Genomic DNA, 16,744 nt, shown 5'->3' on the forward strand with positions numbered 1-16,744 from the left:
TTAACCGTCTCCGGAGTAATCTGCGTCATACCCTTCCGCACAGAACCGGCTCAGGACAACAAAAATCGATTAAATTCCCAGAAAATAGAAAAAAAATAAAGAAGGAAATAACGAATGTAAAGCTATTATTATGCCTGGGATACGATAAAATGGAACACGGAATCGAATTTCGAACTTCCTAAGCGGATTTTCGAGGAAACGAAAGAACTTAACAGAAGGTAAATCGCAAATTAGAGGGTCTTAGAGAAGAAATTCGGCTAAAATCTCGTCAGCTCATTGCGTAATAATGAGTCTCGTCGTTTGCCGTTACAATCAAATTAGCCTACATTTTGTCCAAATCCGGCAGTGCCCGAGCTACTTTCATTTCACATGTTCTTATCTGGTCCCGATCGAGATTCATATGATTTGAGCGAAAATGTCTATCAACAAGTAATCAAAAATAGAAAAACACGAAAAGGGTGCAACACGAGGACTTCCGGGGTCACCCATCCTAGTACTGCTCTCGCCCAAGCACGCTTAACTTCGAGTTCTGATGGGATCGGTGCATTAGTGCTGGTATGATCGCACCGACATGAGTGGGATGTTTATTCTTATATCCCTCGAGTACGTGTGGAGCGGGCGGCGATGGACAACACGCGGCACTGCTCTCGCCCAATCATAACCATGAAGTTAAGCGTTCTGGCGCGATGGCAGAGGTAGGATGGGTGACCTCCCTGGGAAGACCTCGTGTCGCGACCGTTTACGTAAATTAGATAAAACAGTCGAAATAATTGTTTTAATGAGTTAACCGTCTCGGAGTAATCTGCGTCATACCCTTCGCACAGAACCGGCTCACGACAACAAAAATCGATAATGTTCCCAGAAAATAGAAAAAAAAATAAGAAGAAGGAAATAACGAATGTAAAGCTATTATGCCTGGGATACGATAAAATGGAACCGGAATCGAATTTCGAACTTCCTAAGCGGATTTCTCGAGGAAACGAAAGCTTAACAGAAGCGTTAAATCGCAAATTAGAGGGTCTTAGAGAAGGAATTCGGCTAAAATCTCGTCAGCTCATTGCGTAGTAATGAGTCTCGTCCGTTTGCCCGTTACAATCAAATTAGCCTACAATTTTGTCCAAATCCGGCAGTGCCCGAGCTACTTTCATTTCACATGTCTTATCTGTCCCGATCGAGATTCAGATGATTTGAGCCGAAAATCGTCTGTCAACAAGTAATCAAAAATAGAAAAACACGAAAAGGGGTGCAACACGAGGACTTCCCAGGGGGTCTGGGATCCGGTGCATTAGTGCTGGTATGATCGCACCCGACATTGAGTGGGATGTTTATTCTTATATCCCTCGAGTACGTGTGGAGCGGGCGGCGATGGACAACACGCGGCACTGCTCTCGCCCAATCATAACCATGAAGTTAAGCGTTCTGGCGCGATGGCAGAGGTAGGATGGGTGACCTCCCTGGGAAGACCTCGTGTCGCGACCGTTTACGTAAATTATTGATAAAACAGTCGAAATAATTGTTTTTAATGAGTTAACCGTCTCCGGAGTAATCTGCGTCATACCTTCCGCACAGAAGGCTCACTCACGACAACAAAAATCGATAAATGTTCCCAGAAAATAGAAAAAAAAATAAGAAGGAAATAACGAATGTAAAGCTATTATTATGCCTGGGATACGATAAAATGGAACCGGAATCGAATTTCGAACTTCCTGGATTTCTCGAGGAAACGAAAGCTTAACAGAAGGTAAATCGCAAATTAGAGGGTCTTAGAGAAGGAATTCGGCTAAAATCTCGTCAGCTCATTGCGTAGTAATGAGTCTCGTCCGTTTGCCGTTTACAATCAAATTAGCCTACAATTTTGTCCAAATCCGGCAGTGCCCGAGCTACTTTCATTTTCACATGTCTTATCTGGTCTCCGATCGAGATTCAGATGATTTGAGCCGAAAATCGTCTTTCAACAAGTAATCAAAAATAGAAAACACGAAAAAGGGTGCAACACGAGGAACTTCCAGGGGGTCACCCATCCTAGTACTGCTCTGCCCACGCACGCTAACTTCGTAAGTTCTGATGGGATCCGGTGCATTAGTGTGGTATGATCGCACACCGACATGAGGGGATGTTTATTCTTATATCCCTCGAGTACGTGTGAGCGGGCGGCGATGACAACACGCGGCACTGCTCTCGCCCACTCATAACATGAAGTTAAGCGTTCTGGCGTCGGATGGCGAGCTAGATGGGTGACCTCCACCTGGGAAGACCTCGTGTCGCGACCGTTTACGTAAATTATGGAATAACACAGTCGAAATAATTGTTTTTAATGAGTAACCGTCTCCGGAGTAATCTGCGTCATACCCTTCCGCACAGAACCGGCTCACGACAACAAAAATCGATACATGTCCCAGAAAATAGAAAAAAAATAGAAGAAGGAAATAACGAATGTAAAGCTATTATTATGCCTGCGGATACGATAAAATGGAATCGGAACGAATTTCGAACTTCTAAGCGGATTTCTCGAGGAAACGAAAGCTTAACAGAAGCGTTAAATCGCAAATAGAGAGGGTCTTAGAGAAGGAATTCGGCTAAAATCTCGTCAGCTCATTGCGTGTAATGGATCTCGTCCGTTTTGCCCGTTTTACAATAATTAGCCTACAATTTTTGTCCAAATCCGGCAGTGCCCGAGCTACTTCATTTCACATGTTTTATCTGGTCCCGATCGCGATTCAGATGATTGAGCCGAAAATCGTCTGTCAACAAGTAATCAAAATAGAAAAAACACGAAACAAGGGTGCAACACGAGGACTTTCCAGGGGGTCACCGATCCTAGTACTGCTCTCGCCCAAGCACGCTTAACTTCGAGTTCTGATGGGATCCGGTGCATTACGTGCTGGTATGATCGCACCAGACAATTGAGTGGGATGTTTATTCTTATATCCCTCGAGTACCGTGTGGAGCGGGCGGCGCATGGACAACACGCGGCACTGCTCTCGCCACAATCATAACCATGAAGTTAAGCGTTCTGGCGCGATGGCAGAGCTAGGATGGGTGACCTCCCTGGGAAGACCTCGTGTCGCGACCGTTTACGTAAATTATGGATAAAACAGTCGAAATAATTGTTTTTAATTAGTTAACCGTCTCGGAGTAATCTGCGTCATACCCTTCCGCACAGAACCGGCTCACGACAACAAAAATCGATAAATGTTCCAGAAATAGAAAAAAAAATAAGAAGAAGGAAATAACGAATGTAAAGTATTATTATGCCTGGATACGATAAAATGGAACCGGAATCGAATTTCGAACTTCCTAAGCGGATTTTCTCGAGGAAACGAAAGCTTAACAGAAGCGGTTAAATCGCAAATTAGAGGGTCTTAGAGAAGGAATTCGGCTAAAATCTCGTCAGCTCATTGCGTAGTAATGAGTCTCGTCCGTTTTGCCCGTTTACAATCAAATTAGCCTACAATTTTGTCCAAATCGGCAGTGCCCGAGCTACTTTCATTTCACATGTCTTATCTGGTCCCGATCGAGATTCAGATGATTTGAGCCGAAAATCGTCTGTCAACAAGTAATCAAAAATAGAAAAACACGAAAAAGGGTGCAACACGAGGACTTCCAAGGGGGTCACCCATCCTAGTACTGCTCTTGCCCAAGCACGTTTAACTTCGGAGTTCTGATGCAATCCGGTGCATTAGTGCTGGTATGATCGCACCCGACATTGAGTGGGATGTTTATTCTTATATCCCTCGAGTACGTGTGGAGCGGGCGGCGATGGACAACACGCGGCACTGCTCTCGCCCAATCATAACCATGAAGTTAAGCGTTCTGGCGCGATGGTAGAGGTAGGATGGGTGACCTCCCTGGGAAGACCTCGTGTCGCGACCGTTTACGTAAATTATGGATAAAACAGTCGAAATAATTGTTTTTAATGAGTTAACCGTCTCCGGAGTAATCTGCGTCATACCCTTCCGCACAGAACCGGCTCACGACAACAAAAATCGATAAATGTTCCCAGAAAATAGAAAAAAAATAAGAAGAAGGAAATAACGAATGTAAAGCTATTATTATGCCTGGGATACGATAAAATGGAACCGGAATCGAATTTCGAACTTCCTAAGCGGATTTCTCGAGGAAACGAAAGCTTAACAGAAGCGTTAAATCGCAAATTAGAGGGTCTTAGAGAAGGAATTCGGCTAAAATCTCGTCAGCTCATTGCGTAGTAATGAGTCTCGTCCGTTTGCCCGTTTACAATCAAATTAGCCTACAATTTTGTCCAAATCCGGCAGTGCCCGAGCTACTTTCATTTCACATGTCTTATCTGGTCCCGATCGAGATTCAGATGATTTGAGCCGAAAATCGTCTGTCAACAAGTAATCAAAAATAGAAAAACACGAAAAAGGGTGCAACACGAGGACTTCCCAGGGGTCACCCATCCTAGTACTGCTCTCGCCCAAGCACGCTTAACTTCGGAGTTCTGATGGGATCCGGTGCATTAGTGCTGGTATGATCGCACCCGACATTGAGTGGGATGTTTATTCTTATATCCCTCGAGTACGTGTGGAGCGGGCGGCGATGGACAACACGCGGCACTGCTCTCGCCCAATCATAACCATGAAGTTAAGCGTTCTGGCGCGATGGCAGAGCTAGGATGGGTGACCTCCCTGGGAAGACCTCGTGTCGCGACGTTTACGTAAATTATGGATAAAACAGTCGAAATAATTGTTTTTAATGAGTTAACCGTCTCCGGAGTAATCTGCGTCATACCCTTCCGCACAGAACCGGCTCACGACAACAAAAATCGATAAATGTTCCCAGAAAATAGAAAAAAAAATAAGAAGAAGGAAATAACGAATGTAAAGCTATTATTATGCCTGGGATACGATAAAATGGAACCGGAATCGAATTTCGAACTTCCTAAGCGGATTTCTCGAGGAAACGAAAGCTTAACAGAAGCGGTTAAATCGCAAATTAGAGGGTCTTAGAGAAGGAATTCGGCTAAAATCTCGTCAGCTCATTGCGTAGTAATGAGTCTCGTCCGTTTGCCCGTTTACAATCAAATTAGCCTACAATTTTGTCCAAATCCGGCAGTGCCCGAGCTACTTTCATTTCACATGTCTTATCTGGTCCCGATCGAGATTCAGATGATTTGAGCCGAAAATCGTCTGTCAACAAGTAATCAAAATAGAAAAACACGAAAAGGGTGCAACACGAGGACTTCCCAGGGGGTCACCCATCCTAGTACTGCTCTCGCCCAAGCACGCTTAACTTCGGAGTTCTGATGGGATCCGGTGCATTAGTGCTGGTATGATCGCACCCGACATTGAGTGGGATGTTTATTCTTATATCCCTCGAGTACGTGTGGAGCGGGCGGCGATGGACAACACGCGGCACTGCTCTCGCCCAATCATAACCATGAAGTTAAGCGTTCTGGCGCGATGGCAGAGCTAGGATGGGTGACCTCCCTGGGAAGACCTCGTGTCGCGACCGTTTACGTAAATTATGGATAAAACAGTCGAAATAATTGTTTTTAATGAGTTAACCGTCTCCGGAGTAATCTGCGTCATACCCTTCCGCACAGAACCGGCTCACGACAACAAAAATCGATAAATGTTCCCAGAAAATAAAAAAAATAAGAAGAAGGAAATAACGAATGTAAAGCTATTATTATGCCTGGGATACGATAAAATGGAACCGGAATCGAATTTCGAACTTCCTAAGCGGATTTCTCGAGGAAACGAAAGCTTAACAGAAGCGGTAAATCGCAAATTAGAGGGTCTTAGAGAAGGAATTCGGCTAAAATCTCGTCAGCTCATTGCGTAGTAATGAGTCTCGTCCGTTTGCCCGTTTACAATCAAATTAGCCTACAATTTTGTCCAAATCCGGCAGTGCCCGAGCTACTTTCATTTCACATGTCTTATCTGGTCCCGATCGAGATTCAGATGATTTGAGCCGAAAATCGTCTGTCAACAAGTAATCAAAAATAGAAAAACACGAAAAAGGGTGCAACACGAGGACTTCCCAGGGGGTCACCCATCCTAGTACTGCTCTCGCCCAAGCACGCTTAACTTCGGAGTTCTGATGGGATCCGGTGCATTAGTGCTGGTATGATCGCACCCGACATTGAGTGGGATGTTTATTCTTATATCCCTCGAGTACGTGTGGAGCGGGCGGCGATGGACAACACGCGGCACTGCTCTCGCCCAATCATAACCATGAAGTTAAGCGTTCTGGCGCGATGGCAGAGCTAGGATGGGTGACCTCCCTGGGAAGACCTCGTGTCGCGACCGTTTACGTAAATTATGGATAAAACAGTCGAAATAATTGTTTTTAATGAGTTAACCGTCTCCGGAGTAATCTGCGTCATACCCTTCCGCACAGAACCGGCTCACGACAACAAAAATCGATAAATGTTCCCAGAAAATAGAAAAAAAATAAGAAGAAGGAAATAACGAATGTAAAGCTATTATTATGCCTGGGATACGATAAAATGGAACCGGAATCGAATTTCGAACTTCCTAAGCGGATTTCTCGAGGAAACGAAAGCTTAACAGAAGCGTTAAATCGCAAATTAGAGGGTCTTAGAGAAGGAATTCGGCTAAAATCTCGTCAGCTCATTGCGTAGTAATGAGTCTCGTCCGTTTGCCCGTTTACAATCAAATTAGCCTACAATTTTGTCCAAATCCGGCAGTGCCCGAGCTACTTTCATTTCACATGTCTTATCTGGTCCCGATCGAGATTCAGATGATTTGAGCCGAAAATCGTCTGTCAACAAGTAATCAAAAATAGAAAAACACGAAAAAGGGTGCAACACGAGGACTTCCCAGGGGGTCACCCATCCTAGTACTGCTCTCGCCCAAGCACGCTTAACTTCGGAGTTCTGATGGGATCCGGTGCATTAGTGCTGGTATGATCGCACCCGACATTGAGTGGGATGTTTATTCTTATATCCCTCGAGTACGTGTGGAGCGGGCGGCGATGGACAACACGCGGCACTGCTCTCGCCCAATCATAACCATGAAGTTAAGCGTTCTGGCGCGATGGCAGAGCTAGGATGGGTGACCTCCCTGGGAAGACCTCGTGTCGCGACCGTTTACGTAAATTATGGATAAAACAGTCGAAATAATTGTTTTTAATGAGTTAACCGTCTCCGGAGTAATCTGCGTCATACCCTTCCGCACAGAACCGGCTCACGACAACAAAATCGATAAATGTTCCCAGAAAATAGAAAAAAAAATAAGAAGAAGGAAATAACGAATGTAAAGCTATTATTATGCCTGGGATACGATAAAATGGAACCGGAATCGAATTTCGAACTTCCTAAGCGGATTTCTCGAGGAAACGAAAGCTTAACAGAAGCGGTTAAATCGCAAATTAGAGGGTCTTAGAGAAGGAATTCGGCTAAAATCTCGTCAGCTCATTGCGTAGTAATGAGTCTCGTCCGTTTGCCCGTTTACAATCAAATTAGCCTACAATTTTGTCCAAATCCGGCAGTGCCCGAGCTACTTTCATTTCACATGTCTTATCTGGTCCCGATCGAGATTCAGATGATTTGAGCCGAAAATCGTCTGTCAACAAGTAATCAAAAATAGAAAAACACGAAAAAGGGTGCAACACGAGGACTTCCCAGGGGGTCACCCATCCTAGTACTGCTCTCGCCCAAGCACGCTTAACTTCGGAGTTCTGATGGGATCCGGTGCATTAGTGCTGGTATGATCGCACCCGACATTGAGTGGGATGTTTATTCTTATATCCCTCGAGTACGTGTGGAGCGGGCGGCGATGGACAACACGCGGCACTGCTCTCGCCCAATCATAACCATGAAGTTAAGCGTTCTGGCGCGATGGCAGAGCTAGGATGGGTGACCTCCCTGGGAAGACCTCGTGTCGCGACCGTTTACGTAAATTATGGATAAAACAGTCGAAATAATTGTTTTTAATGAGTTAACCGTCTCCGGAGTAATCTGCGTCATACCCTTCCGCACAGAACCGGCTCACGACAACAAAAATCGATAAATGTTCCCAGAAAATAGAAAAAAAATAAGAAGAAGGAAATAACGAATGTAAAGCTATTATTATGCCTGGGATACGATAAAATGGAACCGGAATCGAATTTCGAACTTCCTAAGCGGATTTCTCGAGGAAACGAAAGCTTAACAGAAGCGGTTAAATCGCAAATTAGAGGGTCTTAGAGAAGGAATTCGGCTAAAATCTCGTCAGCTCATTGCGTAGTAATGAGTCTCGTCCGTTTGCCCGTTTACAATCAAATTAGCCTACAATTTTGTCCAAATCCGGCAGTGCCCGAGCTACTTTCATTTCACATGTCTTATCTGGTCCCGATCGAGATTCAGATGATTTGAGCCGAAAATCGTCTGTCAACAAGTAATCAAAAATAGAAAAACACGAAAAAGGGTGCAACACGAGGACTTCCCAGGGGTCACCCATCCTAGTACTGCTCTCGCCCAAGCACGCTTAACTTCGGAGTTCTGATGGGATCCGGTGCATTAGTGCTGGTATGATCGCACCCGACATTGAGTGGGATGTTTATTCTTATATCCCTCGAGTACGTGTGGAGCGGGCGGCGATGGACAACACGCGGCACTGCTCTCGCCCAATCATAACCATGAAGTTAAGCGTTCTGGCGCGATGGCAGAGCTAGGATGGGTGACCTCCCTGGGAAGACCTCGTGTCGCGACCGTTTACGTAAATTATGGATAAAACAGTCGAAATAATTGTTTTTAATGAGTTAACCGTCTCCGGAGTAATCTGCGTCATACCCTTCCGCACAGAACCGGCTCACGACAACAAAAATCGATAAATGTTCCCAGAAAATAGAAAAAAAATAAGAAGAAGGAAATAACGAATGTAAAGCTATTATTATGCCTGGGATACGATAAAATGGAACCGGAATCGAATTTCGAACTTCCTAAGCGGATTTCTCGAGGAAACGAAAGCTTAACAGAAGCGGTAAATCGCAAATTAGAGGGTCTTAGAGAAGGAATTCGGCTAAAATCTCGTCAGCTCATTGCGTAGTAATGAGTCTCGTCCGTTTGCCCGTTTACAATCAAATTAGCCTACAATTTTGTCCAAATCCGGCAGTGCCCGAGCTACTTTCATTTCACATGTCTTATCTGGTCCCGATCGAGATTCAGATGATTTGAGCCGAAAATCGTCTGTCAACAAGTAATCAAAAATAGAAAAACACGAAAAGGGTTGCAACACGAGGACTTCCCAGGGGGTCACCCATCCTAGTACTGCTCTCGCCCAAGCACGCTTAACTTCGGAGTTCTGATGGGATCCGGTGCATTAGTGCTGGTATGATCGCACCCGACATTGAGTGGGATGTTTATTCTTATATCCCTCGAGTACGTGTGGAGCGGGCGGCGATGGACAACACGCGGCACTGCTCTCGCCCAATCATAACCATGAAGTTAAGCGTTCTGGCGCGATGGCAGAGCTAGGATGGGTGACCTCCCTGGGAAGACCTCGTGTCGCGACCGTTTACGTAAATTATGGATAAAACAGTCGAAATAATTGTTTTTAATGAGTTAACCGTCTCCGGAGTAATCTGCGTCATACCCTTCCGCACAGAACCGGCTCACGACAACAAAAATCGATAAATGTTCCCAGAAAATAGAAAAAAAATAAGAAGAAGGAAATAACGAATGTAAAGCTATTATTATGCCTGGGATACGATAAAATGGAACCGGAATCGAATTTCGAACTTCCTAAGCGGATTTCTCGAGGAAACGAAAGCTTAACAGAAGCGGTAAATCGCAAATTAGAGGGTCTTAGAGAAGGAATTCGGCTAAAATCTCGTCAGCTCATTGCGTAGTAATGAGTCTCGTCCGTTTGCCCGTTTACAATCAAATTAGCCTACAATTTTGTCCAAATCCGGCAGTGCCCGAGCTACTTTCATTTCACATGTCTTATCTGGTCCCGATCGAGATTCAGATGATTTGAGCCGAAAATCGTCTGTCAACAAGTAATCAAAAATAGAAAAACACGAAAAAGGGTGCAACACGAGGACTTCCCAGGGGGTCACCCATCCTAGTACTGCTCTCGCCCAAGCACGCTTAACTTCGGAGTTCTGATGGGATCCGGTGCATTAGTGCTGGTATGATCGCACCCGACATTGAGTGGGATGTTTATTCTTATATCCCTCGAGTACGTGTGGAGCGGGCGGCGATGGACAACACGCGGCACTGCTCTCGCCCAATCATAACCATGAAGTTAAGCGTTCTGGCGCGATGGCAGAGCTAGGATGGGTGACCTCCCTGGGAAGACCTCGTGTCGCGACCGTTTACGTAAATTATGGATAAAACAGTCGAAATAATTGTTTTTAATGAGTTAACCGTCTCCGGAGTAATCTGCGTCATACCCTTCCGCACAGAACCGGCTCACGACAACAAAAATCGATAAATGTTCCCAGAAAATAGAAAAAAAATAAGAAGAAGGAAATAACGAATGTAAAGCTATTATTATGCCTGGGATACGATAAAATGGAACCGGAATCGAATTTCGAACTTCCTAAGCGGATTTCTCGAGGAAACGAAAGCTTAACAGAAGCGGTTAAATCGCAAATTAGAGGGTCTTAGAGAAGGAATTCGGCTAAAATCTCGTCAGCTCATTGCGTAGTAATGAGTCTCGTCCGTTTGCCCGTTTACAATCAAATTAGCCTACAATTTTGTCCAAATCCGGCAGTGCCCGAGCTACTTTCATTTCACATGTCTTATCTGGTCCCGATCGAGATTCAGATGATTTGAGCCGAAAATCGTCTGTCAACAAGTAATCAAAAATAGAAAAACACGAAAAAGGGTGCAACACGAGGACTTCCCAGGGGGTCACCCATCCTAGTACTGCTCTCGCCCAAGCACGCTTAACTTCGGAGTTCTGATGGGATCCGGTGCATTAGTGCTGGTATGATCGCACCCGACATTGAGTGGGATGTTTATTCTTATATCCCTCGAGTACGTGTGGAGCGGGCGGCGATGGACAACACGCGGCACTGCTCTCGCCCAATCATAACCATGAAGTTAAGCGTTCTGGCGCGATGGCAGAGCTAGGATGGGTGACCTCCCTGGGAAGACCTCGTGTCGCGACGTTTACGTAAATTATGGATAAAACAGTCGAAATAATTGTTTTTAATGAGTTAACCGTCTCCGGAGTAATCTGCGTCATACCCTTCCGCACAGAACCGGCTCACGACAACAAAAATCGATAAATGTTCCCAGAAAATAGAAAAAAAATAAGAAGAAGGAAATAACGAATGTAAAGCTATTATTATGCCTGGGATACGATAAAATGGAACCGGAATCGAATTTCGAACTTCCTAAGCGGATTTCTCGAGGAAACGAAAGCTTAACAGAAGCGGTTAAATCGCAAATTAGAGGGTCATAGAGAAGGAATTCGGGTAAATCTCGTCAGCTCATTGCGTAGTAATGAGTCTCGTCCGTTTGCCCGTTTACAATCAAATTAGCCTACAATTTTGTCCAAATCCGGCAGTGCCCGAGCTACTTTCATTTCACATGTCTTATCTGGTCCCGATCGAGATTCAGATGATTTGAGCCGAAAATCGTCTGTCAACAAGTAATCAAAAATAGAAAAACACGAAAAAGGGTGCAACACGAGGACTTCCCAGGGGGTCACCCATCCTAGTACTGCTCTCGCCCAAGCACGCTTAACTTCGGAGTTCTGATGGGATCCGGTGCATTAGTGCTGGTATGATCGCACCCGACATTGAGTGGGATGTTTATTCTTATATCCCTCGAGTACGTGTGGAGCGGGCGGCGATGGACAACACGCGGCACTGCTCTCGCCCAATCATAACCATGAAGTTAAGCGTTCTGGCGCGATGGCAGAGCTAGGATGGGTGACCTCCCTGGGAAGACCTCGTGTCGCGACCGTTTACGTAAATTATGGATAAAACAGTCGAAATAATTGTTTTTAATGAGTTAACCGTCTCCGGAGTAATCTGCGTCATACCCTTCCGCACAGAACCGGCTCACGACAACAAAAATCGATAAATGTTCCCAGAAAATAGAAAAAAAATAAGAAGAAGGAAATAACGAATGTAAAGCTATTATTATGCCTGGGATACGATAAAATGGAACCGGAATCGAATTTCGAACTTCCTAAGCGGATTTCTCGAGGAAACGAAAGCTTAACAGAAGCGGTAAATCGCAAATTAGAGGGTCTTAGAGAAGGAATTCGGCTAAAATCTCGTCAGCTCATTGCGTAGTAATGAGTCTCGTCCGTTTGCCCGTTTACAATCAAATTAGCCTACAATTTTGTCCAAATCCGGCAGTGCCCGAGCTACTTTCATTTCACATGTCTTATCTGGTCCCGATCGAGATTCAGATGATTTGAGCCGAAAATCGTCTGTCAACAAGTAATCAAAAATAGAAAAACACGAAAAAGGGTGCAACACGAGGACTTCCCAGGGGGTCACCCATCCTAGTACTGCTCTCGCCCAAGCACGCTTAACTTCGGAGTTCTGATGGGATCCGGTGCATTAGTGCTGGTATGATCGCACCCGACATTGAGTGGGATGTTTATTCTTATATCCCTCGAGTACGTGTGGAGCGGGCGGCGATGGACAACACGCGGCACTGCTCTCGCCCAATCATAACCATGAAGTTAAGCGTTCTGGCGCGATGGCAGAGCTAGGATGGGTGACCTCCCTGGGAAGACCTCGTGTCGCGACCGTTTACGTAAATTATGGATAAAACAGTCGAAATAATTGTTTTTAATGAGTTAACCGTCTCCGGAGTAATCTGCGTCATACCCTTCCGCACAGAACCGGCTCACGACAACAAAAATCGATAAATGTTCCCAGAAAATAGAAAAAAAAATAAGAAGAAGGAAATAACGAATGTAAAGCTATTATTATGCCTGGGATACGATAAAATGGAACCGGAATCGAATTTCGAACTTCCTAAGCGGATTTCTCGAGGAAACGAAAGCTTAACAGAAGCGGTAAATCGCAAATTAGAGGGTCTTAGAGAAGGAATTCGGCTAAAATCTCGTCAGCTCATTGCGTAGTAATGAGTCTCGTCCGTTTGCCCGTTTACAATCAAATTAGCCTACAATTTTGTCCAAATCCGGCAGTGCCCGAGCTACTTTCATTTCACATGTCTTATCTGGTCCCGATCGAGATTCAGATGATTTGAGCCGAAAATCGTCTGTCAACAAGTAATCAAAAATAGAAAAACACGAAAAAGGGTGCAACACGAGGACTTCCCAGGGGGTCACCCATCCTAGTACTGCTCTCGCCCAAGCACGCTTAACTTCGGAGTTCTGATGGGATCCGGTGCATTAGTGCTGGTATGATCGCACCCGACATTGAGTGGGATGTTTATTCTTATATCCCTCGAGTACGTGTGGAGCGGGCGGCGATGGACAACACGCGGCACTGCTCTCGCCCAATCATAACCATGAAGTTAAGCGTTCTGGCGCGATGGCAGAGCTAGGATGGGTGACCTCCCTGGGAAGACCTCGTGTCGCGACCGTTTACGTAAATTATGGATAAAACAGTCGAAATAATTGTTTTTAATGAGTTAACCGTCTCCGGAGTAATCTGCGTCATACCCTTCCGCACAGAACCGGCTCACGACAACAAAAATCGATAAATGTTCCCAGAAAATAGAAAAAAAAATAAGAAGAAGGAAATAACGAATGTAAAGCTATTATTATGCCTGGGATACGATAAAATGGAACCGGAATCGAATTTCGAACTTCCTAAGCGGATTTCTCGAGGAAACGAAAGCTTAACAGAAGCGGTAAATCGCAAATTAGAGGGTCTTAGAGAAGGAATTCGGCTAAATCTCGTCAGCTCATTGCGTAGTAATGAGTCTCGTCCGTTTGCCCGTTTACAATCAAATTAGCCTACAATTTTGTCCAAATCCGGCAGTGCCCGAGCTACTTTCATTTCACATGTCTTATCTGGTCCCGATCGAGATTCAGATGATTTGAGCCGAAAATCGTCTGTCAACAAGTAATCAAAAATAGAAAAACACGAAAAAGGGTGCAACACGAGGACTTCCCAGGGGTCACCCATCCTAGTACTGCTCTCGCCCAAGCACGCTTAACTTCGGAGTTCTGATGGGATCCGGTGCATTAGTGCTGGTATGATCGCACCCGACATTGAGTGGGATGTTTATTCTTATATCCCTCGAGTACGTGTGGAGCGGGCGGCGATGGACAACACGCGGCACTGCTCTCGCCCAATCATAACCATGAAGTTAAGCGTTCTGGCGCGATGGCAGAGCTAGGATGGGTGACCTCCCTGGGAAGACCTCGTGTCGCGACCGTTTACGTAAATTATGGATAAAACAGTCGAAATAATTGTTTTTAATGAGTTAACCGTCTCCGGAGTAATCTGCGTCATACCCTTCCGCACAGAACCGGCTCACGACAACAAAAATCGATAAATGTTCCCAGAAAATAGAAAAAAAATAAGAAGAAGGAAATAACGAATGTAAAGCTATTATTATGCCTGGGATACGATAAAATGGAACCGGAATCGAATTTCGAACTTCCTAAGCGGATTTCTCGAGGAAACGAAAGCTTAACAGAAGCGGTTAAATCGCAAATTAGAGGGTCTTAGAGAAGGAATTCGGCTAAAATCTCGTCAGCTCATTGCGTAGTAATGAGTCTCGTCCGTTTGCCCGTTTACAATCAAATTAGCCTACAATTTTGTCCAAATCCGGCAGTGCCCGAGCTACTTTCATTTCACATGTCTTATCTGGTCCCGATCGAGATTCAGATGATTTGAGCCGAAAATCGTCTGTCAACAAGTAATCAAAAATAGAAAAACACGAAAAAGGGTGCAACACGAGGACTTCCCAGGGGGTCACCCATCCTAGTACTGCTCTCGCCCAAGCACGCTTAACTTCGGAGTTCTGATGGGATCCGGTGCATTAGTGCTGGTATGATCGCACCCGACATTGAGTGGGATGTTTATTCTTATATCCCTCGAGTACGTGTGGAGCGGGCGGCGATGGACAACACGCGGCACTGCTCTCGCCCAATCATAACCATGAAGTTAAGCGTTCTGGCGCGATGGCAGAGCTAGGATGGGTGACCTCCCTGGGAAGACCTCGTGTCGCGATCGTTTACGTAAATTATGGATAAAACAGTCGAAATAATTGTTTTTAATGAGTTAACCGTCTCCGGAGTAATCTGCGTCATACCCTTCCGCACAGAACCGGCTCACGACAACAAAAATCGATAAATGTTCCCAGAAAATAGAAAAAAAATAAGAAGAAGGAAATAACGAATGTAAAGCTATTATTATGCCTGGGATACGATAAAATGGAACCGGAATCGAATTTCGAACTTCCTAAGCGGATTTCTCGAGGAAACGAAAGCTTAACAGAAGCGGTTAAATCGCAAATTAGAGGGTCTTAGAGAAGGAATTCGGCTAAAATCTCGTCAGCTCATTGCGTAGTAATGAGTCTCGTCCGTTTGCCCGTTTACAATCAAATTAGCCTACAATTTTGTCCAAATCCGGCAGTGCCCGAGCTACTTTCATTTCACATGTCTTATCTGGTCCCGATCGAGATTCAGATGATTTGAGCCGAAAATCGTCTGTCAACAAGTAATCAAAAATAGAAAAACACGAAAAGGGTTGCAACACGAGGACTTCCCAGGGGGTCACCCATCCTAGTACTGCTCTCGCCCAAGCACGCTTAACTTCGGAGTTCTGATGGGATCCGGTGCATTAGTGCTGGTATGATCGCACCCGACATTGAGTGGGATGTTTATTCTTATATCCCTCGAGTACGTGTGGAGCGGGCGGCGATGGACAACACGCGGCACTGCTCTCGCCCAATCATAACCATGAAGTTAAGCGTTCTGGCGCGATGGCAGAGCTAGGATGGGTGACCTCCCTGGGAAGACCTCGTGTCGCGACGTTTACGTAAATTATGGATAAAACAGTCGAAATAATTGTTTTTAATAGTTAACCGTCTCCGGAGTAATCTGCGTCATACCCTTCCGCACAGAACCGGCTCACGACAACAAAAATCGATAAATGTTCCCAGAAAATAGAAAAAAAATAAGAAGAAGGAAATAACGAATGTAAAGCTATTATTATGCCTGGGATACGATAAAATGGAACCGGAATCGAATTTCGAACTTCCTAAGCGGATTTCTCGAGGAAACGAAAGCTTAACAGAAGCGGTTAAATCGCAAATTAGAGGGTCTTAGAGAAGGAATTCGGCTAAAATCTCGTCAGCTCATTGCGTAGTAATGAGTCTCGTCGTTTGCCCGTTTACAATCAAATTAGCCTACAATTTTGTCCAAATCCGGCAGTGCCCGAGCTACTTTCATCTTCACATGTTTATCTGGTCCCGATCGAGATTCAGATGATTTGAGCCGAAAATCGTGCTATCAACAAGTAATAAAAAATAGAAAAAAAACGAAAAAGGTGCAACACGATGACTTCCAGGGGGTCACCCACCCTAGTACGGCTCTCGCCAAGCACGGATAACTTTCGAGTTTGATGGGATCCGGTTGCATAGTGCTGGTAGATCTCACCCGACATTGAGTGGGATGTTTATTCTTATATCCCTCGAGTTTGTGTGGAGCGGGCGTGCGATGGACCACACGCGGCACGGCTTCTCCCCAATTCAACCCACGAAGTTAAGCGTTCTGGCGCGGATGGCAGAGGTAGGATGGGTGACTCCTGGAAGACCTCGTGTCGCGCACCGTTTACCTTCAATTATGCATTCAAAACAGTCGAAATAATTGTTTTT

General features: G+C 45.1%; 16 non-coding genes and 2 pseudogenes across 16 annotated transcripts; all 18 read right to left on the bottom strand.

Moving 5' to 3' along the window:
• Nucleotides 1–455: 455 nt before the first annotated feature.
• LOC142536489 (5S ribosomal RNA) lies at nucleotides 456–569 on the bottom strand (annotated as a pseudogene).
• Nucleotides 570–2,779: 2,210 nt separating this feature from the next.
• Nucleotides 2,780–2,898, bottom strand: LOC142536490 (5S ribosomal RNA; annotated as a pseudogene).
• A 685-nt stretch (nucleotides 2,899–3,583) lies between these two features.
• Nucleotides 3,584–3,702, bottom strand: LOC142536488 (5S ribosomal RNA). The gene has a single exon (XR_012818293.1). It is a non-coding gene; the product is annotated as a 5S ribosomal RNA (ribosomal RNA).
• A 683-nt stretch (nucleotides 3,703–4,385) lies between these two features.
• LOC142536484 (5S ribosomal RNA) lies at nucleotides 4,386–4,503 on the bottom strand. The gene has a single exon (XR_012818289.1). It is a non-coding gene; the product is annotated as a 5S ribosomal RNA (ribosomal RNA).
• Nucleotides 4,504–5,185: 682 nt separating this feature from the next.
• LOC142536476 (5S ribosomal RNA) lies at nucleotides 5,186–5,304 on the bottom strand. Its single transcript, XR_012818281.1, has one exon. It is a non-coding gene; the product is annotated as a 5S ribosomal RNA (ribosomal RNA).
• Nucleotides 5,305–5,985: 681 nt separating this feature from the next.
• Nucleotides 5,986–6,104, bottom strand: LOC142536487 (5S ribosomal RNA). Its single transcript, XR_012818292.1, has one exon. It is a non-coding gene; the product is annotated as a 5S ribosomal RNA (ribosomal RNA).
• Nucleotides 6,105–6,787: 683 nt separating this feature from the next.
• LOC142536491 (5S ribosomal RNA) lies at nucleotides 6,788–6,906 on the bottom strand. Its single transcript, XR_012818294.1, has one exon. It is a non-coding gene; the product is annotated as a 5S ribosomal RNA (ribosomal RNA).
• Nucleotides 6,907–7,590: 684 nt separating this feature from the next.
• On the bottom strand, nucleotides 7,591–7,709 carry LOC142536492 (5S ribosomal RNA). Its single transcript, XR_012818295.1, has one exon. It is a non-coding gene; the product is annotated as a 5S ribosomal RNA (ribosomal RNA).
• Nucleotides 7,710–8,393: 684 nt separating this feature from the next.
• LOC142536485 (5S ribosomal RNA) lies at nucleotides 8,394–8,511 on the bottom strand. The gene has a single exon (XR_012818290.1). It is a non-coding gene; the product is annotated as a 5S ribosomal RNA (ribosomal RNA).
• Nucleotides 8,512–9,194: 683 nt separating this feature from the next.
• Nucleotides 9,195–9,313, bottom strand: LOC142536482 (5S ribosomal RNA). Its single transcript, XR_012818287.1, has one exon. It is a non-coding gene; the product is annotated as a 5S ribosomal RNA (ribosomal RNA).
• Nucleotides 9,314–9,996: 683 nt separating this feature from the next.
• Nucleotides 9,997–10,115, bottom strand: LOC142536493 (5S ribosomal RNA). The gene has a single exon (XR_012818296.1). It is a non-coding gene; the product is annotated as a 5S ribosomal RNA (ribosomal RNA).
• A 684-nt stretch (nucleotides 10,116–10,799) lies between these two features.
• Nucleotides 10,800–10,918, bottom strand: LOC142536477 (5S ribosomal RNA). The gene has a single exon (XR_012818282.1). It is a non-coding gene; the product is annotated as a 5S ribosomal RNA (ribosomal RNA).
• Nucleotides 10,919–11,600: 682 nt separating this feature from the next.
• Nucleotides 11,601–11,719, bottom strand: LOC142536478 (5S ribosomal RNA). Its single transcript, XR_012818283.1, has one exon. It is a non-coding gene; the product is annotated as a 5S ribosomal RNA (ribosomal RNA).
• A 683-nt stretch (nucleotides 11,720–12,402) lies between these two features.
• Nucleotides 12,403–12,521, bottom strand: LOC142536479 (5S ribosomal RNA). The gene has a single exon (XR_012818284.1). It is a non-coding gene; the product is annotated as a 5S ribosomal RNA (ribosomal RNA).
• Nucleotides 12,522–13,205: 684 nt separating this feature from the next.
• On the bottom strand, nucleotides 13,206–13,324 carry LOC142536480 (5S ribosomal RNA). The gene has a single exon (XR_012818285.1). It is a non-coding gene; the product is annotated as a 5S ribosomal RNA (ribosomal RNA).
• A 683-nt stretch (nucleotides 13,325–14,007) lies between these two features.
• LOC142536486 (5S ribosomal RNA) lies at nucleotides 14,008–14,125 on the bottom strand. Its single transcript, XR_012818291.1, has one exon. It is a non-coding gene; the product is annotated as a 5S ribosomal RNA (ribosomal RNA).
• A 684-nt stretch (nucleotides 14,126–14,809) lies between these two features.
• On the bottom strand, nucleotides 14,810–14,928 carry LOC142536481 (5S ribosomal RNA). Its single transcript, XR_012818286.1, has one exon. It is a non-coding gene; the product is annotated as a 5S ribosomal RNA (ribosomal RNA).
• A 684-nt stretch (nucleotides 14,929–15,612) lies between these two features.
• Nucleotides 15,613–15,731, bottom strand: LOC142536483 (5S ribosomal RNA). The gene has a single exon (XR_012818288.1). It is a non-coding gene; the product is annotated as a 5S ribosomal RNA (ribosomal RNA).
• Between the last annotated feature and the right edge of the window lie 1,013 nt (nucleotides 15,732–16,744).

This window comes from Primulina tabacum, unplaced genomic scaffold (assembly GCF_025594145.1).
Source record: "Primulina tabacum isolate GXHZ01 unplaced genomic scaffold, ASM2559414v2 Contig1355, whole genome shotgun sequence".
NCBI classification, from domain to species: Eukaryota; Viridiplantae; Streptophyta; class Magnoliopsida; order Lamiales; family Gesneriaceae; genus Primulina; species Primulina tabacum.